Raw genomic sequence first — 23,638 nt, forward strand, 5'->3', positions numbered from 1 at the left:
AGTAACAAGGGACAGTAGCATGCGGAATCCCTCACACAGCATCAGTCGGCCATTTATTGTCTGTGTTTCTACTGAGCTGGTGGTTTTTGCCAGCTGGACAGAGTGTGCCTGACAAACCCTTGGTGCTTTCTTCCAGTGTCCTCCTGCGCTTGGCCTCTGTGGTTCCCCCATGCCGCGCTGGAAGGGTTCTCTGCAGCTCCCTCCTTGAGACTTCCCAGGCCTTTGTCTGCAGCTGGAGCTCTCTGACCTGGATGGAGGTAAGCCTCTGAAACACTGATCCAGCACCTTGTGAGCTGAGGCTGCTCCGTACGTGGGGCCCTCCCCAGCAGAGCCTCCTTCAGCCGTGAGCCTACTCACAGAACCTGTCATAGTAACTCTGCCAGGAAGAGTTCCCACATCCAATGCAGAGTTCTTGCTTTAAAGAATCACATCCCTCCACCACCTTCCATTCCACGGCTGGTTTAAGCAGGGGGGTGCAGTAACAGGTAACTGCCGGGACCTCCAGTTCCTCCTCACCTCTCCCAGGTCAGGCATGCACCATTGGGCAAGGTGGGGTGTATGCTCCGGATTTTCTACTCCCACCGGTGTTGAGCTCTGTGGCAGTGTGCGCTGTCGATGCCAGTGCAGTGACCCACGTTCTGAGCTGCCAGCTTTGTCCCACCCTTTCTCAGGTTTGCACAAGAAGGGCAGGGTGCAGGCAGAGGTCTGAGCGCTGCTCTGAACAGGCACGTGAAGGCACCGGTCTGCCAGCAACAGGCATCAGCATCAGCATCGCGTTACCGGCCTTGGCACACCTGATAGATGTGCCTGACATTATGAACAGCTTGTCTGCATGGGGCTTATTGCCTGATGGTTGTAGATAACAACAGTTGTAAGCAAAGTGTGTAAAATCTTTAAATCTTTAACAAATCTCTCATTAATCCCAGCTAAGTAGATTAAAGCTGACTGCAGGCTTTAGAAGGAAGCAAGCTGATCACTTGTAGGACAGAGAAAGTATATACAATGAAAAACAGTTGGACAGATAGGCTATAATGTGCAGTTCCTTTGTTCCTGGTCTAGATAAAACTAGGATGGCTGTCAGACCACTGGACCTGGGTTCAGATGGAGCCACAGATTCAATGAGATGAGAGTGTGCAGCATGATTCAAAACTGTCAGAGATGCTACAGGCAGGTTTTGTCTGTGCGCTGCAGCCCCAGGAAACGAAGCTGTTCTGTATGAATGGTATCTTCAGAAAAACAAGACGGGATGCTGAAGTCCCAGATGCAGATCAGGACCCTTCTCAAGGTTCATCCCGATGTTAAGGTCCTGTGCATCAGCAGTGCCTGTTCACGGCCTCTGGTACCCTCACTGGAACTGATCTGTGTTTGTAGACATAACTCTCGTTGGCAATGAAATGGTTAAATATCTTAGCGCAGTGCAATTCAGCCAGATACTTACATTTTACTTCAGTAACTGAAGGAGTGGCTTTTGTAGGATTAGGCTCTTAGCTGGAGTGACTTGGGGTTTCTCTTCCTTAGAACCACGCGTTCCTTCTCCGCACGTCCAGTCGTGGCGTGACGCACCTGAACGCCACTCGCTCTCTGCGTGTGGGTGGGGGTGAGGGCCCTTCAGCAGAGGCTGGATGGACCTTTACAGCCCCTCCCTGTTGTAATTCAGCGACGTGCTCCCAGACGGTGCTCTCCCCTCGCTCCCCGTCGGCCCACTCTATCTGCCTGCTCGCGGTTGTCCCTGGCTCCTGCTCACCCAGGGCCACACACTCTCTGTCACTCTTCCTCGTGTTTTGCCTGTCTCAGTCCCTTATTTCAGTGATCTCATTTTCTTTGCCAGTTCAGTGGTTCTGTTTTCTCTGTCTTTGCCTTTGGCTCTTGTTACGGCACTGTCCCGACCAACAAGGACTGGGACTTTCTGTTCCAGCACGCAGATATGTGTGTTTCAAAGGTGGCACCATGATGACTGGTGCTAAAAATTGCAGCAGCACCTACTGCTTCTGTGGCCACATGTCCGAATGAAATACTGATCCTGAGGACTCAGGGTGACAAGCAGGTCAATGTCAGGTTTTCTGAGTTTGGTGCTAAGCAAGGGAGAAAAGTGATGCAGGATAAATCTGCTAAAGGGACGAGTGCTGCTTGGGCAGCAATACCTGAGTGAGCCTGGGTCCGCCAGAAGGGAGCCCTTGGTGCTCTCCCCACATGGGCAGCTGGTGTTTTGCTCTTCGGCGAGCAGCTGAAATTTGAGGGCACCCTGTGAGCAGGGTGGGTGGTCACGTCCCTCTTTACCTCATCGGCGAGGCGGGCAGGACAACAGGCTTGATGCAGGTGATTCAGCCCGGGCCTTTAGTGGCAGAAGGAAGAAGCTGGCAGAAGGTTTCAAAGCTGCCATAGCAATCAGTCTCCCAAAACAGCGACACTTCTGTTTTAATAAAGTTGCGCTTTGTTTAATCGTGTGAGGGGATGACTGAAAAACGAGGACAGGAGGGTGCCCTGCTTCTCCCCTACCTCTACCAAAATGATGAGAAATTCTTAGGGCTGCTCTCAGGTGATCACAGGACATTGTACTTGAATGCTGCGATCTGCTGCCCTTGCTCCCCAATAGCTCCCCCACCCTGCAGAGTGCCCAAGGGCTCAGTAAGTAGGTTAATGCTTGCTTTAGGGTTCGCCTGAGGGTGAGAGTTCCCCACAGGAACAGTGGAGTTCCGTTTGTTCTGTGCGTGCGCACGAGTTCATAACCTTCGAGGTGAATGAATACCAGTTAAATAATTAATTTATGAAGACAATTCAAGCTGCCAGAATCTTCCCCCATCTCCACCAGAGCCAACACCAGCCGCGGTGGTGGTGCCTCTGGGATAATGTATTTAAGAAGGGGAATCAAATGCCTGGGCAACAGCAATTGCGGCAGGAGAGAGGAGTGAGGGCACGTGAGAGAAAAAACTCTGCAGCCACCCAGGGCAGTGAAGGAGGAGGAGAGGAGGTGCTGCGGGCGCTGGAGCAGAGGTTCCCCGCAGCCCCTGGGGCAGCCCCTGGTGAGACAGCTGTGCCCTGCGCCCAGGGAGGGCACTGGGGGAGCAGATTCCACCCACAGCCCGGGGGGACCCCACACCGGAGCAGGGGGATGTGCCCGAAGGAGCCCGTGACCCCGTGGGAAGCCCACGCTGGAGCAGGCTCCTGGCAGGAGTTGTGGCCTGTGGAGGGAGGAGCCCAGGCTGGAGCAGGTTTGCTGGTGGGACTGGTGACCCCGTGGGGGACCAATGCTGGTGCAGTTGGGGAAGAGCTGGAGCCTGTGGGAGGGACCCACGTGGGAGAAGTTCGTGGAGGAATGTCTCCCATGGGAGGGAGCCCAGGCTGGAGCAGGGGAGGAGTGTGAGGAGTCCTCCCCTGAGGAGGAAGCAGCAGCAGAGACAAGGGGCGATGAACCGACCACAACCCCCATCCCTGCCCCCTGTCCCACTGCAGGGGAGGAGGGAGAAAACTTGGGAGTGAAGCTGAGCCAGAGAAGAAGGGAGGGGTGGGGGGAAAGTGTTTCAAAATTGAGATTTTGTTTCTCATTATCCTACTCTGATTTGACTGGTAATAAATTAATTTCCCCAAGTCGAGTCTGTTTTGCCCATGATGGTAACTGGTGAGTGATCTCTCCCTGTCCTTATTTCCACCCACCAGCCTTTTGTTACATTTTTTTGCCCCTGCCCAGCTGAAGAGGGCAGTGACAGAGCAGCTCTGGGGGGCACGTGGCGTCCAGCCAGGGTCAGCCCATCACCACGCAAACACCCAGAAAGTGCCAGTGTCAACAGGGTCAGTGGGTGCGGGGACGTAGGTTGCAGAAATAGGGGCTGCCCAGGCCTCCCTCCCTGCAGAGCAGTAGTCTGCCCCTTCAGATAAGATTCAAAGAAATCCTGTGGATTTTTCAGTGGTTTAGCCTTAGATTTTCTGTTTATATTTGCATAACTAGGAATCTTCTGTTTGCTTTGTGATTTGTTGTTCCTCTTTGATGCTTCTTTGAAGCATCATCCATATTAAAACTTGAATTGTCTTCAAAAATTAGTTATTTAACTGGTGTGACATCCTGTCTAAACATTCATATCTTCATTTAAGAGTCATGCATTGATTAATTACCAAATTAAGCTACTCTGAACCCAAATTAAGAGTTTGCACTAGATTTTGCAACAGTTGCATTAAATCTTTTTAAACTTACTAACTTATTTTTAAGTGACGCTGTTTTTACTTTAGACAAGGCTTTGATTTCAGTTCTGCCATGCTTATATTCTTTTCCTTGCATTATTTTTTAATTTCTCATTCACTCTTCCAGTTCCCTGCCTCCCAGCCCTCCGTTCTCACCCTCTCGTGCAGTGGAATGGGTTTTTTTTCTTCCTAGCATCTCCCTTTTTCTGCAGTGTCACTGGCAACTTGCTCCTGTTCTTCTGGTCTCCATTTTCCTGGCTATCAGTAGCCTGTACCCGCAGGTCCTGTCCCCTCTCCTCCTTCCTTGAACTCTGTGGGCCCGTTGTTCACCCCTGTGGAGAGCACAGAGGTTATTAACGAAAGGACGGGCTTACCTGTGTCCCTCGACAGTGCATGACGAGGAAGGTGCTGAGTGGGGGCGGCTGCAAAACACAAGAGCCAATGCTGAGCATCTTCCAGCAGTGTGTGTGCTGCTGCCATCAGGGGACGGGAGCAGAAAGCTGGGTGCCCACGGGCCACCCTGGGTGTTGGGCTGGCCATGGGGTAAGGATGGCAATGTGGCCAGGGCAGGGAGCACGGGGCAGGGGTGGGAATGCAGCAGAGCTCCTTCGGGTTGCTTTGGTCATGTCTTACGCATCAGGTTGCCCTGTTTTCTCTTACTGCCAGACTAGCTCCGAAGAAGGAAAACAAACCAAAATATGTCAGTGACTTTGAATTGCAAATCTGGGTGTTCAAGAGCCATGAAATGAGAAATTTAAGGTGCTTACTGCAACATGAATCCACCCATGTTGGACATGAGTAGCATTTCCTATTTCTGCTCAGAGCCCTGAATACATATCTCAGTTAAAACAGATGTCCAAGCAGCTATGGCTGGCAAAAACAGGGTTAGGGGGGAAACGGGGAGGGGTCTGGTATGTTCATTATTACAGACATTGACTGTGGCAAGGTGAGGTTAAAAGTGTGCCTAGAACTATGTATTCAAAGTTCATTTACTATTTCAATTTTAATGCTAGAAGTTCCTGTGTTTAATTTCCATCTAAATATTAACTTGTGTTGTCACATATAGGTAATATTGACATTTTCTGTTAAAAGATTCTCTTTTTTGGTTGCTTGCCTCTTCTTTATCCATTTTAAACCTGAAATTTTCTACATTCGTTTTTGTCTTGGTATGATTTTCCTTTAATATTTCTGGAAAAAAACAGTTTTGCCAAAAATTATTTTAACTGTAAAAAATACATGACTTGTTCAAGATGGGGGGGAACCTTACAGATGTGTCCTTGAAAAATACGAAAGCCTCTGTGCTTCAATGTAAAGATTTCCATATTCTTGCCAGAAATATTTTAGCAATGTGCTGCACCTTGCCTTCAGAATTAGCCTTAACTTTGACATTTCTCCCCCTCCAGCCCTGCTGGGAGTGCCCGGGATTCTCTTCCAGCCCCGTTCCCCGCGTGCTCTGTGCCTCTGGGAGCACGCTGGCCACATTCCCAAACTGCAAAACCTGGCACAATGGTGCAAGCTCAGCTCGGGCTCTTCGTGCCAACGCCTCAGGCCACCGCTCTGCGGTGATGCGTCGCGTGCACGGTCAGTGCTCCCCCGAGGGATCCTCCTGTGGCAAAGGTGGCTGCTGCGGGGGCGGGGGGGGGGTGTCTCACCCAGCTGTTGGGGAAACCTGGAAGTGTTGAGCAAATGACAGACGGTGACTTCAGAATTGTCTAGGTGGGGAACTGCTTTTAGTGACAGGTACGGCCGTGGTGTGTTGTGTTACTGGAGACAGTGGACAAGCCAGGACCCTCACAGACAGCTCTAATTGTCCTTATCCTCAAAGTTTTCAGCTTGGAACTTGAAGGTGTTTCTTTGTAGAATTGCTGAGCACTCACAGTTTTGCCTGAAACATATGAAATGCTATAAAGTTGTTAAGTGCTTCACAAATCAGAACTAGACATCTTGAACCAAGCACCTAAAATTAGAGGACACATCTAGTGCTTGAATCTCTCTCTGCCCCTGTTCGGCATTTGTGAAGTGCGGATAATAAAAGTTTTTCCTCACAGGGATGCTGAGATTAGGTAATGCTCCTGGAGAATTTAGATAATGATGAATGTCACAGAAATTCCCACAAGGAGATTAATAACAATGTTCTTCATGAGGTTTGAAAAGTGTGCACTAAATGCAAGTCGGAGCCACACACTAAGTTCTGAGAGAGAAAAGGAAGCACTGACTGATGACCTTTTCTGTGCACATTATCCACTTTGTGAATGAGTAATTCCAGGATAGCACAGGATCATGTCTGGGAGTCCCTATCATGTGCTTATACAGAAGGGCCCAAATTATGCTGACAACCTTAATTCTATCATATCCAGTGTTCTAATAGTGTCTTGTAATTATAGTATTTTTCTAAAATAGTTCTACTGTAGGCATTATTTTTAAATTAAGAAATCCCATCTGTTCTCACGCATATTTCCATACTCAGTCCAGCTAATGAAAACTGCAAGGGTTAGGCATTCTTTGAGAGCCTTCCTCAATAGTAAATGCTAGCAGAGACACCAGAGCATTCTCCTGGCTATTAATCTGCAGATAATAGAAGGTCCATTTCTTAAGTACACACAGAAAAGGAGAAGAAGAAATACTGGCTATGACACAAAATGAATTGTCTTCCTCCATGCCCTTGTAACCTAGGGCATGTAGTGCAGGCTGCCAGCCATTGCGTTACAGATTTAAAAGTGCTGGAATCTCTCAGTTCTTTAGCAGGTTGCCTGATGGATTGGTGAGTAATGTACTTGAAGAGTGCATTACTAAGCCCCAGACTAATGGCTAGCTCTTGCCCATGGCTTTTGCTATAGATCATTCATCGTGCTATTCATAAGCTCTCTGCCAGTCTGTCTCTGGCACTTGTGCTGCTGCTGCTAACACCATTTGCCTGATGAATTCTGCACGAACAGGCCACACGTTTTCAGAAGGCGAGTGGTAAACGAGAAGAAAAGAGTGAGTCATGGTTCTCCAGCAGTTCTCCTCTTGCTGTTTTGGAGGACAGGGTAAAGGATAAGGTGATGGACATGACACTCACCCAGTATTACTGGCACAGTCACCTGTAAAGAACGTCTGGCGTTTCTACACACCACAGGGCACCTTCCTATCACTTTCTGAGGAATTTGTACCTGGGCACTTTGCTTTCCTAAGAAGACTGATGTTGCAGGCCATGGTAAGATAGAAGTGGGAGGGAGAGGGGACTGGGTTGCTGAGCACGGCTCTCCGAAAAGGAAGGAGTTTCCCTGGCATGTTCTCTGGTGTGCCTAGATGCAGTTATCAGGATTTGGCTGTTGTGTGAGCCAAAGGAGGTAGAACCAAGCTTCACAGCAAAGATGACCCCCAGGGCTGAGTGCTGGGCTGGCTTTGGTGGACGGGGCAGATGTGTGCAGAGATGCCTGAGTGGCCCCGATTCCAGACCTGGCTTTGGAGGCTTTTCTCTTTCTTTAGACTCCATGACGTTGACAGGACCCCGGGGTAACTGTCCAGGAGTCATGGCTCCCTGGCGTGGTTGAGACTATCTGGGTCCCTCTCTGCTCCTTTCCCTTGGACCACTGCACAGCCCAGAGAAAGGAGCAATCCAGACAACTGTCGGTTTAAACTGCTGACCCATCCCACCTCCTGTTGCTTGAGCCATCCAGGACCCTTTCCCATTCCCCAGTCCAGTCTGGTAGCTTTGCCAAGAGAGAAGGTTTAGGCCTTGCTCTGCTATTCTGTCCTCTTTGGCTTTGTATTTTTGCAAGAAGTACTTAAAAATAAACTTCTGCAGTTCTTTATTAACGTTATGGAAAGGATGAGGCCTTCATGCTAAGGAATCTCCTCTACAGCAGTCATAGTAAAGATTGCTGCTAAAACTAGACAGCAGAACCAAAACTGTAAAAACAATGCAGATGAGGAAAGTTCTTCACTTCCAGTAGTCCTGTGGAACTAGAAATGGCCCAAACTGGGCAACAAGCACTTTAAATTTTCTAGTTTACTCCACATGTTAGGAATATTGTGCCTTTTGAGAGGATAGTATTAATGACATCGATATACTTGGGCTGCTAAACATTCTATTCTTTTAGAGAAAGACCTCTTTTTACTGGGGCTGCTTTTCTTTATGCGCTTCAGGTACAGCCTGGGCACCTTTTCATGGCCCCAAGCAGGAAGCAAACTTTGGTTCTTTGTGTTATTCACATTAATTCTACAATGAAAGGTCTGAGGTATTTTGGATACAGAAACAGGTGGAGGATGCGGAGGGCTGCAGACAAAGACAATGCTGCTAAAAAGGAGCATGCCATGAAACCAGAAATTCCCAGTGAGTATTGGCGATCGGTTTATCTGCATGCTCTTTTGGAAGATGTTTCTGGTAATAAAGCATCATCCATCTATTCTTTCTTTTGACCAATCTGTCTCTTTCTCAGCCTGCCTGTATAAAACCTTATAGTGGCCTATATTTAACTGAGAATATCCTCTGCTTGTTCCTATCTTCTAGCCTGAGTTTTCTTTCTTTAACAAGCACAACAGCATGCTGCTCTATCTTCAAAGAGGAAATTAATTCCGTCCGCAAAAGGGTCAAGTGCTAGAAAGTGCATAGCAATGCAGTTTGCATGGCAGGATCCAGGAGATATGATGCTAATAAGATTCTAAGATGAGAACAGCAGACTGGCTCTGGGGATTCAGATGAAGGGTTCTGTAAATTTTAAAAGAAATGGTCTCCAAAAACTAATGATGTCTGCTTTCCAATTCATTAATAATGTGGAGCAGGGAGACAGGAGTGAGAAGCAGGCCATGCTTTGAAATATCAAAATGTAACAAGGAAAAAACCAGTGAGAGCTCATCTCATTGGGGTCATAAAGCTGGGAGAAACAGGCAGGCTGCAGGAGAGCACAGTGTCAGTGCCTGGAGGGAAGGAAATTGCATTGTATGCTCTGCTGTGTGTAATTTATGCACAGACTCTTTGCCAATGTTGATGTAAAATTTCTATGCTGAAAAAGATGTTGCTGTATTGACAGAGGTTTTTCAATGTTCTTGTTTAAGGTGACTTACTACACAGGATGTCTGATGGATTTTAAAAACATATCTGAGTTGTCTTAGCGTATTTACAAACGACTCTTGGTAAACCTTCCCCTTCACCTTTTTGCATTGCATGCACAAAACTGAGCAACAAGAACCTGAACCTTGTTTGTAGTTAATATTGGAAGAAAACCCCTCAGGCAAAACCTAATGAACCAAGAGCAATTCTGAGCTTTCCTCTGCAATATCTGGAGAGGCTGTGCCTTTCCAAGGGCTGCCTGGACACATGGGTGACCTTGCTGCTTTACATCATGAAAATTTCCCGCTACTGGCACGGCGTTTGCACAGAGCTGCTATTGTGCAGATGTGACGCTGGAGCCTCTCCCTGACGTGTGCGGTTTGCAGCTGGTAGAAAATGTCTGTGCTTGAAAGGTGTCCACAGGGAGAAGGTGTGCAGTGGCAGGATTTAGTTCTGGCTTTTATTTTGACAAAGCTGTTATGATTCGCAGAGTGAGGTTAAGGTTTTCCTCCTAGCTTCTCCTTTTATCTGTGTCATATTTTCTCATCTCGCCTCACCCCGTCAGCGCAGACCGGCGAGGTTCTGGGGTGCAGCCCGTGCCGCAGAGCCTCCCCGCCACCCGCAGCTCTGAGGAGCTGGCCTGCAGACCGCTGGCGGGCAGCACTGGGCCGCAGAGACCCCGGCCCAGGGTGCAGGGCAGGGACCCCAAGCCCACGGGGCTGCCGCTTCCTCGGGACGTGGCACCACTGGCTGCGGCCGGCCCTGCATGCTGCAGGGGCAGCCAGGGCCCCCGCCACAGCCGCTGCCCGGCCCTCTCACCCAGCCCTCTGCTTGCCCTGGGTGTGAGGCAGGGTGGTTTTTAGCCCCAGTAAGACCAGTGTCTTGCCTTCGCTGCACTGTGCTGCCCTGGAGCTTTGTTCCTATGGTCTGCTTTCACAGTCTGCAGGTCCCATCTGCTCTCTTAAGCTTGAGTCACGTTATCTCAGCAGCAAGTCACGCTCAAGACCAGTAATTTCTCTTGGGTACAGGGGTAGGGGTTCAAAGGAGAGTTTAGTGAGTAGTAGCATGTCCTTGGGATACCCTGTCCTCACAGAAGAGCTGTTTTCATGAGCGCTTCTGCTGAGTTGCAGAATCAGGAGTGTCTGGGATGTGGTGGGCGATTTTTGGGAGATAGCTCATCGAGTCTGGCCAGGGGGCTTGAGCTGAGTTTTGTTTTCTTGCTAAAGCCACAGCAATGGAAGTGGGTGAAGTGGGGCTCTGCATCACGTCTGCAACGTGTTCACAGAACTGGTTTGTCGTGCAGTGTTTATAAATGCTGTGTATCTCTTCATCGAGATACTGTGCGGTCCTCAGTATTGCCAGGTGTGCCTCGGTTGTCCCTAGAGCAAACCACGAATGTATTGGTGCCAACTTCAACAGCCTTCACCTGTGTTTCCTTCTGCCTGTTCTTGGTCTCCAGTGAACACAATCAACCTGAATTTACAGGCCTTCCCACGAGTTGCAGGGATGATACAGCCATGTGTATCAAATCTTCCACTTTCCTCATATTTGCGTCTCAAATGTTTCCTTGGAGAAGAGCTGGGGAATTTGTTTCCTCGGGAAATCTCAAGATAGATTGATAAGAATTTTCTTGAAGGTTTTCCAGTGAAGTTCCTGCTTGTTGTTATTCAGTTTCTCAGCACGAGGTTACAGAATGACTTGCCTGCAGCCACACAGTGGGTCAGTGGAGCAGACGAGAGTTCACAGCTGCTTTGGGGGAGGTTGGGGTGTGCATCGGGACTGTCTTATGGCATCGCTAAAGATATGAAAACCAGCTGGTATATGGAGGCCTTTGGCGTTGATGTTTTTCACCTAGCCACCTCGCAACTGAGTGGAGTTTTGTGTCAGGGATCTTCCAGCAGAAATCATTCTGGCTTGGAGCTTGGCAGCAGCATTACTGTAGCCACCAGGACCTTGGCATGAGCAGTTGTATTTTTAAGGTCTTTGCTTATGGTGAAAGGGAAATGAGCCAGCATTCCAGTGTAAAATATAAAGATTTCATAAACCCACATTTCCTGATTTCTGTGCCCCAGGTAGACTGACTGATGTGTGAGGACCACCTCAAAAAAGTTACGCATTCCCTTCTGATTTGCAGCAGTTTGCTGCTGACTGCTTTTTCCAAACTTTTATCTAAAAAAGGGTGAGAAGTTTTCTCTGTGCAAAACCTAAAGCTTCTGCTCTAACTTGGGAGCCCGCTGCTGGACAGGTTCCCTAGTCTTCTTGAGTGACAAACATCTCCTGTCCCCATCAAGCTGCAAAAGCCTGCAGAACAACTGAAAAATGAGACATCTAAATTTTTGCAAATCTGTGATTGAGATGACTTCTATAATCCTGGCAGCCAGGCTTGCAACAGCCTGTGGAATCCTTCTGAAATAGAGTAGGAAATGCTAGGAGCCAGTGAGCTCTCTGGTGTTCTGGATGTTGTACTGGAGCTTGCTCTCCAGGTGAGAAGCCCAGCTCTTAGTCCCTGTGCTGTAGTTTTCACTGCTGCACACTAGCTTTGTGCTTGCAGTAACAGTTGCCTGCGTTCCCTGAGCTTGCAGAAAAAGTAGACAAGGGTATATTGCAAATACTACCTGTGATTGTAGTGTCTCATAGCACCCTGCTTAGGGAAAGCTGCAGTTGTGTTTCCCATCCTGTAGCTGCTCTTTGCAGTCTGAAAGCTCTCATGGAAGAAGAATCCTCAGCAATCCTGAAAAACTGTCCTGAGCATTTTCAAATGGTATCTTTAATTAGAAGAGACATTTCTGAGTTTGTGATGCTGTCACACTAGTGACATCATCTGCATGTCTGCCATAGCACAAACCAGGCTCGTTCTGGCTCACACACCCGCTGAGCTGTTGGAAGAGACTCTCTTTGCTCTGCACTTTGGCATTTGATGTGGCTGGACATTCAGGTCCTTGCAAGAGTCAAGGTTAGTGCAGTATGAGCTGTTTTCCTTCCTGTAAGAGAGCTCCTGCCCTCTTTCACCAGGACTTCGCTGTCGGGAGCGTGAGACGTTTCAGCAGCTGCCTCGGCTGTACCCGGCAGACAGCGAGTTCCTCCCACACAGCTGCAGGGTGACAGAAGAGCGGGGCTAAAGGAGCACGTGAGGAGCTACCTGTCCATCCTCATACCCTCACGTGTGGTATTCTGACAGCTGTGGTCTACGCTTTAGATTCAAAGGCTTCTGAGGATGGAGACCTCACAGATCTGCAGCCCGAGACAATGACACAATGACTGCCAGTTCAAACTGTCCTTTAGTCTAAAAAGTTTTTCTTAATCTCTCACCTAATGTAATTTAGGGCCATCGATATTTGTGCTTTCTCTCACTGGCATGGGGAAGGGATTATATTCTTGCTGTTTGCAGGACTCGTGTTTTTATTTGTTTGAAGAGTTGATTCCTTCAGTTGTTCTTTCTTCAAGCCCAATCATTTGAACTCCTTCACTCCCCCCTTAGGGGTCATGTTTCCAGACCTCAGTTCATTCGCACTGTTCACCTCTGGGATTTATCCAGCTGCTCCACTAATCCTTTGAAGTGCGGTTCCCTGAATTGGACACCAGGATCAAGAATGCGGATGGCTTCATCTGCTTTGCAGGCAACTGTTCGTGCACCCGATACCACATTTTCCCTTTTCACACAGTGTGGTATCACTGCCTTGCATTTGCATGGGCCCACAGTAGTACCAGCTCCACCTCGATAAGCTCCTACCTAGCAGCTGTTGATAAGTGCCGCAGTAATTCCTGCCTGGGTAGACCTGGCACTCATCTCTATTGAATTTCACCTTATTCTCCCAGCTCATTTCTCTAGTTTATGAAGTTTTAAATCCTGTCTTCCAATAATCTTGCAGTTCCACCTCAATGTGTCATTTGCAAGTGTAACTAACATTCTCTATTCCATCACCTGCACCATGAATGTTCCCCAGCACAAAAAAGACCAAGCCCTTCAAAAGCTCTAGGTACATCCTTCCATTTTGACAATGAATCATGTGATGGGGCTCTTCAACAAGTTGTACCTTATCTAATAGTAGTTCTACCTGGATCACATTTCTTTAGCTTGCTTACAAGAAGGCAATGTGAGAAAGCATCAGGAACTTTATATAAAGTCAAGACATGTGACACCTGTTGTGTCTCTTCTATCTACCTTTTACACTTTTGTGGAAGGAACTTAGACAGATTAGAGAAGATTTGTTCTTGACAAATCCATGTTGGTTGCTACCCATCTCCTTGTTATCTTTCAGGTGCTTACAAATTGTTTAATTACTGGTTTTCCAGAAACAGGAGCTAAGCTTACTGACCTATAACTCTCTGACTTCTTTTTCCTCTACCCCCTTTTTATAGGCAGACACTCTGTTTGCCATTTGTCAGTCTTCCAGTAGTTCATGGGGTCTTAAATGCTCTTAAACTGCTTCAATCAATTCTTCACATACCCTACACTGGGATTCCTTAGACCCAGATAGGTTGAACATACCAGACTTTTAACTGCCCGCCATACCTGCCTGAGTCTGAAATCCATAGTATTAACTGATAGCCATCATTTTGCTGTTAACCTTTTAGATGAGACGGGAGCAAGATGCTACAAAAGACTGGTCTTCTTAGTGTCATATGTCAATAACTGTACTGTTCTGTGGAGGAGCGAGCCAACTCTCTTCTTAGTCTTTCCAGCAAATGCATACGTGCCACTTTTGGTTTCCCTTGTTGGTTGCACCTCATGTTGTGTTTTCCTATTTTTTCCCTCTACTTGCTCCTGCTTTCATATTTGTCTGATTGTTTCCTGTTTGTGTTTGTAGTCACCATGGAGCTGATGGTTTAGCTGAGTCCATTTCACAGTACACTCATAGCACCTCCTTTGCACAGTGTCTTGAACTGGTGCAGTTAACAGCATTCTTCAGAGGAACTGGCCCCTGCTGTGTTAATATTTCAGTCACACGAGGCATTATACCAAGTCTTCATTAAGCCCATTCAGTTGTATTATTTAGCATGAATTAAGAATTAGAATCGGAAAACCACAGAATACTAGAGGTTGGAAAGGACTTCGGGAGGTCTGCAGTCCAACCTCCTGCTCAAAGCAGGACTAACCTCAAAGTTAGATAAGGTTGCTCAGGGTCTTGTTCGGTTGAGTCTTCATCATAAGAACTCCTTAAAGGTCCCTGAGGTAGTGAGTCAAGTGCAGAAGTGCTAGCTGGAGACCACAGCACAGTCCCAGGAGCAGCACCTCCATGTCAGGCAGTTACTGTCCTGACTCACTGTGTTCCTCTTTGTACACAGCCTGTCTTTCATCTTCCTTTTCTGGGCTTCCCTCACTCACATGAGAGTGCACACGCATGTCAATGAAGAGTGTCATCGTTTTACAGCTTCTGCTTCCCCTTCCTCAGCATCCAGGGTTTTGTAAACCCACCTGATGCTTATGGGAGCTGCAGAGATCCCCCGCTTCTGAAATTCAGACGCTGTGCCTGTCACTTCAGAGTGTGCCCAGTAACCCGTGTTCCCTGTGTCATCACCTGATATGCTGGCTGGAGATGAGGGATGCTGCAGTAAGAGGAGATGAGTGGTGGGAGGAGCATGTCTACACCCTTCATAGCGTGAGTCAGGATGCCGGAATGTTGGGCACAGAAGATTTACATATTCTGAGCTGCCTGCATGGAGATTTCTTGTTTCATCACAAAACCTTGAATTTTCCATTGAGGAGGGAATTCAGAGATCTGCCAGAGGGATTGGGTCTTGCTGGTATTCAGACATTGCCTTATGATCCTTTTTCCACTCCTTTTCACACAGGCAGTGTCTCCCCAGCAGTTCCCTTTCCAGCACTTCACACCAAGCAGGGCTGTCTGATTATTCCTTGTGACAGGTGTAAAAGTGCCTGGATCCATGGCAGCCCTACTGCAGAAAATCTCCTGTGAAGAGTGAGCTTTCATTTCATGTAGCGAGCCAGATTTCTGTGGAAATCTGTACTGGGCTGACTCGTCGTCAGGCCGACATGCCAAGGGGCGAGCCGTGGGCCAGGCAGCACATGGCTGCTGGCAGCTGTGCTGCTCTTGTAGATGTACCTGGGGATGGAGGGTTATCCCCTGTTTTTCCCTATCTCTCAATTCAATCTACTGCAGACACTTCTGACAATTTAATTACACAACATTTAATACTATGAATTGCTAATTTATGGGAGAGAGATCTACAAAGAGCTTTATAGGTAACAGCAGAGTGAAATGTGTTTCTTCGTGCGCTCGCTTCCTCCCGCCTTATCCTGTACACTCGGATTCATTCTGCTGAAGCTGGTTCCTGCTGCCACTGCCCTCCACAAACCTCCTCTCCTCTCAGTGCAATGGTCCCTGTGCATGTCCCAGCCTTTCCCGGCAAGGGAGGGATGTTTGCTGTCCCAGGCACTGCTAACGCTTTTGTTGGCTCTTTCCCTCTGAAGCTTGGTAAAAGCTGCCGACTCTCCGAAGCCTGTCCAGGAGAAGAGTGTTATGGGAGCAGGGTTACGAGGGGAAGGCAACGAGGGGGAGGAACAACAGGTTTGGCGACAGGACGATGCAGTGTCACGCACCCCTCCGGGCCAGGAGCCAGCCATTGTACAAGGCTATGCCGCATCCCAGTGTGGTGTCATGTGAGTCTCTGAAACCTTTCTGGGCCTCGGTTTCCCCGTCCGGGAGAACAGTGCTGGGCTGGCAGGGCTGTGCTCGCAGCGGCCCCTCCACTGGCTCCTGCACCTCGCCACCGGTGTCCAGGACACTGCTTCTGCCCCGGAGCCCACTGCGGCACGTGCCACTCGTGGAGCCCCGGCGACGCGCAGCCGGTGCCAGGCACCGCGGCCCCTCCTCAGCCGGCGCCACGATGGCAGCGCCGGGACCGGTCAGATGGTCCCAGATCCATCTGGGAGCGCGGGTGCAGCAGCAACCGGCTCTGCTACAGACCCTAGATGGGCCGCGGGTTCCACAGCAGGGCTCTGTTCTCATGACAGATACCCAAAGGCAGATTTTCTTTTAATTAAATAGGAAAATCTATAATGCAGTCAGCATGATGCCTCTTGGTATGTTTATTTTTATACCCTTATTTATTTGCTTTTGTTCTCAACATATGCTTTCATTATGAGGGAGATTTTTATACTGACCATCTGTGCATTACGAATGAATTTCAGATAGGACTGAAGGACTTGGGGAGCAGGATAGAAGTCAGTTGAGTTTTTTAATATCTGAGTGGAAATGGGTGTCGTTTCCGGTTGTGGAATAAACACACCAACTAGTCTTTTTCTTAAAATAATATTGAAATTGAAAAATTGACATTTTTAAGCTATTGTCTTTAGGTTTCAGGATTACCAGGCTTTTGAGATTAGTGAAGTATTTCATAGCTCATACAGTTAACGTTTCTGTCTCTACAGTCAGAAAAAAATATTTATCATTTCAATAAAATTCTGCCTACATTTTAATATTTTTCTCCTCAGCCAAAGGGCAAAAAGCATTTAATTTCCCCAGCACCAAAGGTGATGGCATTTATCCGTGTGTTGGCGTGACTGTAGTTCTGTACCCAGTCCAGTTTCAGGTCTTGGGGAACAGGTCAGATATCCCCAGGCAGAGCCCTGTGGATGTCATGAAGACAAGAAGGGAGCCTGCCAAACCCTGGCTGGCACAGTACCCAGGTCTGTGCTTGCCTGCAAAGAAAAGGGCTGCTGCTCTCGCCAGTTTTCACTGCTCTTGCCAGTCCTTGCTGCTCTCCCTGTCCTCTTGGCACGGTTTGACATGATGAAACATCCTGTGTGTGCCCCTCCCTGCTGAGCGCTCGCGGCCAGTGTGAGCCCCACAGCCCCCGCCTGTAACGCACGACCGTGGAAGACCTGGGTGCCTCTGTGTCCCTGCACAGAGACAGAAACCACTGCTGGCCAGCTCTCCCCCTCGCTGCTGAGGAGCAGTTTAGGGGCGTTGTGGACCCCTCGCGTGGTGGAGCCGCACCGGCAAGTGTCCCAGGCACAGTGGGAACCCAAGCTCTGCGGAGGGAGCTGCTTGGCAGGAGGCTCTTCCCATGTGTAGTGACCCTTTCAAGCTTCTAATTCTGCTGTGTCTCACAGCTTTTACCCCTCCTTCCTCTTTGCCTTGTTATTTTTCCTTTTGACCACTTTTCTATGCTCTAAGGTCAAGGGTTTGCCCTATGGAAAGAAAAAGCTTAGTCGAAAATTAGGAGATTTAATCAAAGCTTCTCCAGACAGCATGAACAATCACCAAACACTGAACTGGACAAAATGAAAGGCCATTCAAATGGAAACAGAGGGTTGTGCAGATCTCCCTTAGCAAAGAACTTGATGCCATTTCCACCACCCCACGTGCCGTGCTCATTACTGCAGAGACTGTGGGTGAAGCCTGGTGGGGGCAGGCAGCAGTGGGACAAGGGCACCATCATGTAGCATTTCTTGCCAAGTAACAGTGACAGGACCAGGGGAAACAGCCTCAAGCAAGTTGTGCCAGAGGAGGTTTAGATTGCATCTTAGGAAAAATTTCTTCACCAAAAGGCTCGTCAAGGCTGGAACAGGCTGTCCAGAGGAGGGTTGAGTCCCCATCCCTGGAAGTATTTAAAAGATGTGTAGACATGGTGCTTAGGGACATGGTTTAGTGGTGGACTTGGCAGTGTTGGGTTAAGGGTTGGACTCGCTGATTTTAAGGGTCTTTTCAACCTAAACGATTCTGTGATCCTGTGATTCCCTCGGGCCCTAAGGCAATGCCATCGCTGTCAGTCCGGAGGCTGCAGGAGTGTGCAGGGAAAGCTCTCCTCTGCCCTGCACCCCAATCTGAGGATGTGCTCACATGCTTCGGGCTCTGGGCATGCCCGGAGTGTGTCGTTCCTGCCCCCTCACCAAAGCATGAGCGGTGCAGGCAGCCTGCTGCCCCCGGACACGGCTCTCTGCGTGCAGCACTGGAACGGGCCGCAGCAGCGTGGGCTTAGCTCAGGGCACCGGCTGTTCGCAGGAGACTCAGAGGAGCGTAACGAGGGCCCGTGCTCTGCAACATGTATGTTGCGAGTGTGGTGCCCTGCATAGGTGGCCATGAGCAGCACGGAACGTGCCTGTGCAGGGATGTCAGGCTGGGGCCGCTTTTGGGCAGTGATCGGCCTCTTCAGTGCCAGCACCGTCCCTGCCGGGGCAGGCAGCACGCTCCTGCCTGCACGCTCCTGCCTGCGCGCTGGTGCTGGAGAGGGTTGTGTGAGCTTTGTGCTCCCGCTGCTGGGTTCCTGTCCTGGTGCTGGTATTCTGCAGCTGAGGCCGAGTGAGGCAGAGACAATGTGCTCAAGCATTCTGTCTGAGGGGAGTTTGGGGAGGGGGAGAGGGAAAAAGGCTGTTAGATCTATCGCTGGCAATTTAGATTCAGAGACATTTCATCTGCAGTTCCCTCAAGTGTTGAATTGAATAAAACCAGCAGCAGTAGTGGAAAAGGAGGTGGGGGAAGGGCTCTGAGCACTCTCGGCTAAACAAAAAGAGACAGGCGGCTCATAAAAAAAAAGAATTGCATCCTTGGGCTGAAAATACAGATTCACAAGGAAGGGAGGAGAACGCATGGCAGAGCCCACCCAGCGGGCAGGGAGGGCCCTGGACAGGCGCTGCCGAAGGCTCCCAGTGTTCCTGCCGCCTGAGCAGATCACAGGGTTTACTTCTAGGTTTCATGATTTTCTGTGGGTTTTTTGAAGTTCCAGTTGTAGAATCAAGCAGGAAGAACAGAGTCCCAGGCTTTGTTTGCAGTTTAAAAAAAATTCTACTTCACTTTCCAGTGCTTCAGGAGAAAAGTGCAAAAGTAAAACCCTCAAGGGTCAAAAATTTAGAAGAAAAAGTAACTTAACACTTAGAGTTTTGTAAACACTTGCTGTTTGGGGGCCTGACTCGTGGTTCCCAAATGCAGTCATGGGATGGCAGAACTGTCCTCATCATTAGGTGTTTCTGTTCATCTGCCTTTGAGAGGGAATTGCTGCTGGTTTTTGTTCTGGCCATGCATTGCAGCATTTGTTTTTCTCCAGGTCTGTCATTCATTGCGCTGGCGTCAGGTGAGGACAGCTTCCAGAGAGAGCCACTCAGCCCAGCCGAGCCTGAAAGGAGGCCGGCAGCCATTTGAGAGAATTAGATTACAGCAGAAAATAAATTCTTGGGGTCCCTGTTGCCCTGTGTGAGTGTGGTGCCACCGCTTCCGTGGAGGTGCTTCCAGCGGCTTATTAGCTCCCAGAGAAGCATCGGATGCCCCGAGGCTGACTGTGACCTCCCCTCAGGACACCCCTCGGGACACTGATGCTGCTTTGCTGGCAGCACCTCTCTCCGCTGCAGTTTCCCAGGCGCTTTCAGCCCATGGGGGCCAGACCCTGCGCTCGGGCTTCTCTGGGGCAGCAGCCAGCAGGTCCCGCTCTGAGACATGGCCCTTGCACCCGCCGCAGGCCTCTGGCTGCCCCGCGCCCTGGCCCGCAAGAGGGAAGGGCCTGGGCAGAGGGGCTGCGTCTCAGCCTGTGCAGGATCCTCCCAGCCAGGTCTCCTCCTCTCCTGCAGAAAAGACAGTTGCTTTCCATCCTACACATGCAGCTTGTTCCCTCCAAGCAGCCTGCCAGGCTCCCCAAAACCACTGGCTCTCCTGTTGTCCTCCAGGAAGCGTCGTGTTGGCCGAGCAGAGAGCAAGACTTCTAAGGTGCTGCCTTACTGTTTGATCAGGTGCTGCAGCGATTTAATCCAGTATAGCTGTGCGGAAAACCTCCTTGTGGCCAGCACAGCACTTCTGCAAATGCTCCCAGAGCAGCAGCACAGCTCTCAGCACCTATTCCGGCACGAGGCAGCGTTCTAACGTGTGTTTCCTAACACGATCTTACTGACATGTCCTAATCCTCTCCCGTTCCCTGGTGTGGGCACAGCATGTGGGCGAGATTTGTGTGTGATCACAGTCCAGAATGTCCTCGCATGTGCATGACCTATGGGCTGCCAGAACGGCTACATGACTCAGGCCTTTGCTAGCCTTGCCTCGCCCATCTCAGGCATAAGGCAGCTGAGGGGGTGCTGGGTGTTTACCTGGGCAATCTCTAGGCCTGCTTTGAGTCCCAGTAGATAAGAGTACAATGTCAGGAACTGGTCTGCACCAGCATTCTAGCAGTAGTGGGGGATCGCAAGCAGCCGGCTGGGCATAATCCCAGAGCAGGCACCAGGTGCTCAGGTGTTCACACTGCTCAGGTCCCACACCCGCGGGCTTAGGCACAGGGTGAAGGGGATGGCTGACGCTCCTCGGAAGGTATTCCTTCCAAAAATGTGTTCCTGCCTCAGGTGGAAACGTAGGTCTTTTGTTTGTCAAACCCCCATCTTCTTTATTGATCTCCTTGCCCCCTTATAACAACACCTTAGTGACAGGTCTTGTGACAGGTCTTATGTCTGATGTGTTGCACAGCTCTGCTTCAGGCCACATGCAGATGTGCAAGCAGGGAGCACATGCATGCAGCCAGCACGCCACGTTGGCCAGTACCCCATGTCAGCCAGCACGCCGCGTTGGCCAGCATGTCCCAGCACAGCGTGCCCGCGCAGGGAGGCTGGGTGCCAGCGCAGCACTGCTGTCTGAGCAGATGCCGGTGCGCAGCCTTGGGGAGAAACGGGAGTAGGAAGGCAGGTAGGATGGCGTAGGTGGGGGCACCCGGCTTGACCCAGCTCTCCACACTTCGCCGAGAAGCCATTTGAATAACCAGCAGGTGAAGTCGTACCCCGCAGCTGAAGTCTGCCCAGCACCACCAGCAGCGCAGCTGGACAGCTCGGGCTGGCTTCTGAAACCGTGCCGATGGCGAGTTGGTGAGCGCCGTGCTTACATTGCAATGTCCCCTGCATTGCTGGTACTCCGGCAAAAGTGCATGTGAAATACAAAGGCAAGAACAGGGCGGGGAGTCGGGACTTCTCAGGGCAGGCACCGCTACCTTTCTTTCAAGTCATTTCAGATGTAAAACAGGGGTCACAACTCTTATCTATGTCACAAGGATTTGGGAGCCTGATTAGCTACAGCTGGTAACAGCCTGAAGAAGTCTTACTGTGACTCCAGGACCAAAGAGGAGAGAACGAGAGAGGCTGTCTTACAGCCATGTATTATGCTGCCCTGATTTTCTCCCTGTGTTATCCAGCGGCTTGCTAAGACACAGCCCTGCCTGCTGTAGTGGTTTAATTCATTTTTAAGCATAATTATTTTTCATGTTGTGGTCTTCCCCTGCTTGGGGTGCTTCTCACTGCCCATCCCCAAAAATGTCCATTCCTGTCTGTGTTTCATGGCGTGCGCTGCTCCCGTGTGTGTGTGTGTACACCAGGGAGATGGAGAGGCAGCTTCAGCTACACTAAGCAATTAAACTCCGGTAGCTCAGGGATGAGCAGGAGGCCGTGATTTTCTTTTCCTTTGCAGTAATTGCCTCTGCAATCAGCTTTGATCACCCGAGAGCAGAGGAGATGAGTGCTGCAAGTTGACATCAGTGGTTTTAATATATCCATTTACATATACAGGAGCAGTGCAGCATACAGCTTTCCATAGCGCCTCTGACCTGAAACCATCGCCGCTCCATAGACACCTCATTTAATTTAATACTTCACCACCACTGCGGAAGCCACAGGATGGGGATGGGAGGGGGGATAATCAAGCCCTCACTCTCTCGCTCTCCGCTCTCCGTGAATGTCTGTAGAAATGACATGAAAGTAATTGCTTTTGAAAAGCAAAGCAGAAATGGCACAATTGATTCCACTTAAATGAGAGGAGAAGGGGTGGGGGTGGGGGATGTTCACCCTAAACATGCCACCTTCTTTCCTGCTGCAAGCAAATCGCTTCGTGGGTCTGTGTGGCGACAAGGTGGGCTTGTCTCCGAATGCTGAGCCCAGACAGGCAGCGCTGCTTTGAGCTGGAGACGTCCTCCCAGTTCACTCGGACCCAAAGACAGATGCTGCTCCATGAAGCCGTATGATATCCCTGTGGTCACAGGCGTTTCTGTTGCTGGGGAGCTGGTAGGGAGCCTCATTGCATTGAGGATCCTGGAATTATTCTGCCTCCAAAACCCACTCACCTGCCTTGCAGCTGGGGGAGGGAGTGTTTATCCTGCGTGCGGAGGACACATCAGCTCCCCCCATCTCTCACCCATCCCAGATTATCCCTGTGGACGAAGCTCCGTGAGCCCCAGGCTGCAGAAGCTATCCAGCCTGGTGCTGGCGGATGATGCCCATCCGCTGCCCTGCACACCCCTCCGTCTCCCCGGGAGCAGAGAGGGGGCCCGGCCACCCTGAGGTGCAGCCCCTGGGCTGTGGGCGGTGGTGGCCAGGGGCTCCGCTGCCCCCCTGGCCCCCCTGTGCCACTGGCGGGTGCTGGGGCTGCGGGAAGGGAGGGTGTTGTGCGCCTGTCGGAGGGTGTTCACCTGTCAGCCCTCTGCGCCCGCCTGTGCGGCTCCTCCGGTTCGGTGGGTCCCTGTTGGGTTCGCTGTGTCCTCGGCCAGCAAACTGGCGGGTGCCAGGGGGTCCTGGGACCAGCTGTGCAGGGACCAGCCCTTGAATGCATTTTATGTTGCTGCCCCTTGCCCTCTCAGCGAGGGAGAACAAGCACTCCCTGGATGCTTCGCTACTTCACCTCTTTGTTCTTCATCTCCTCTGCCTGGCAGCCAGCTGTGCCCCAGACTCCAGCCACAGCCAATGTCTGGCTTTGCCACTTTCCCCATTGCCAGGAATTTTCCCGGCTCTTCATCCAGCCTCTACAAGTGGGCCCAGGCAGCCCAGGGCTGCTGCAGAAACGTGCCTGGGGCTGTGAGAGGGAGGTGGCACCTCAGTCCCCAGCTCTGGCTCCAGGCAGCTCAGAGCCCGACACTGCTGAGAGGGAGGGGGAAGAAAGTGCCTTGTCTGTGCCAGGCTGAATGGGTGGGGCATGAAAAGTCCTCCGTGCCCTGGTGCTTGTTCTGTTCTCTGGCAAATACGGGAAGAAACCACCACACGGGAGTGCTGGGGATTCTTCCTGGCTTGGGAAGGCTCAGATACATTTGTGCCAAGGCAAAGCGGGGGATCTCAGAGTGTCTCCAGGGTTCGGCCCGCGCTCACGTTGCGATGGGCACGGGCGGTTGCTGCCAGCAGCGAGAGGATGGCAGCGCTCTGCCTGACACCGGAGCACATACGTCCTTTGCTCGTCAGAGCCTGCGGTGCTCGCTGCTGGATCCGGCACTTGGCACACATGGGCCCTGCTGTGGAATGTACAGGCGGGTGAGCACATATGCATGCGCTCACGTCCACTCAGAATTTAAACGTTTTCTTTTTCTTCTCTTGGTGGGTGTTTTGCTGGACAGCAATAACCTTTTTCACTGTGGGTTTGAGTGTGTTCCATGCATACAGAATACGGCTTGGAGGAAGGCAGGCTACTGTGCTCCTAACAATGTCTCCAATACCTCTTTAATGTAGACATTAATGTCATTTTATGT

At 50.3% G+C, this 23,638-nt stretch overlaps 1 protein-coding gene across 5 annotated transcripts in view; it reads left to right on the top strand.

Moving 5' to 3' along the window:
- PMFBP1 (polyamine modulated factor 1 binding protein 1) overlaps positions 1-23,638 on the top strand; it is a 131,533-nt gene that overhangs the window by 79,238 nt on the left and 28,657 nt on the right. For all 5 annotated transcript variants that reach the window (XM_074882139.1, XM_074882138.1, XM_074882141.1 and 2 more), the window contains one exon: positions 137-257. The gene's annotated coding sequence lies outside the window, so the exon portion shown is untranslated. The remainder of the gene's footprint in view (positions 1-136; positions 258-23,638) is intronic.

Source organism: Strix uralensis, chromosome 12 (assembly GCF_047716275.1).
Source record: "Strix uralensis isolate ZFMK-TIS-50842 chromosome 12, bStrUra1, whole genome shotgun sequence".
NCBI classification, from domain to species: Eukaryota; Metazoa; Chordata; class Aves; order Strigiformes; family Strigidae; genus Strix; species Strix uralensis.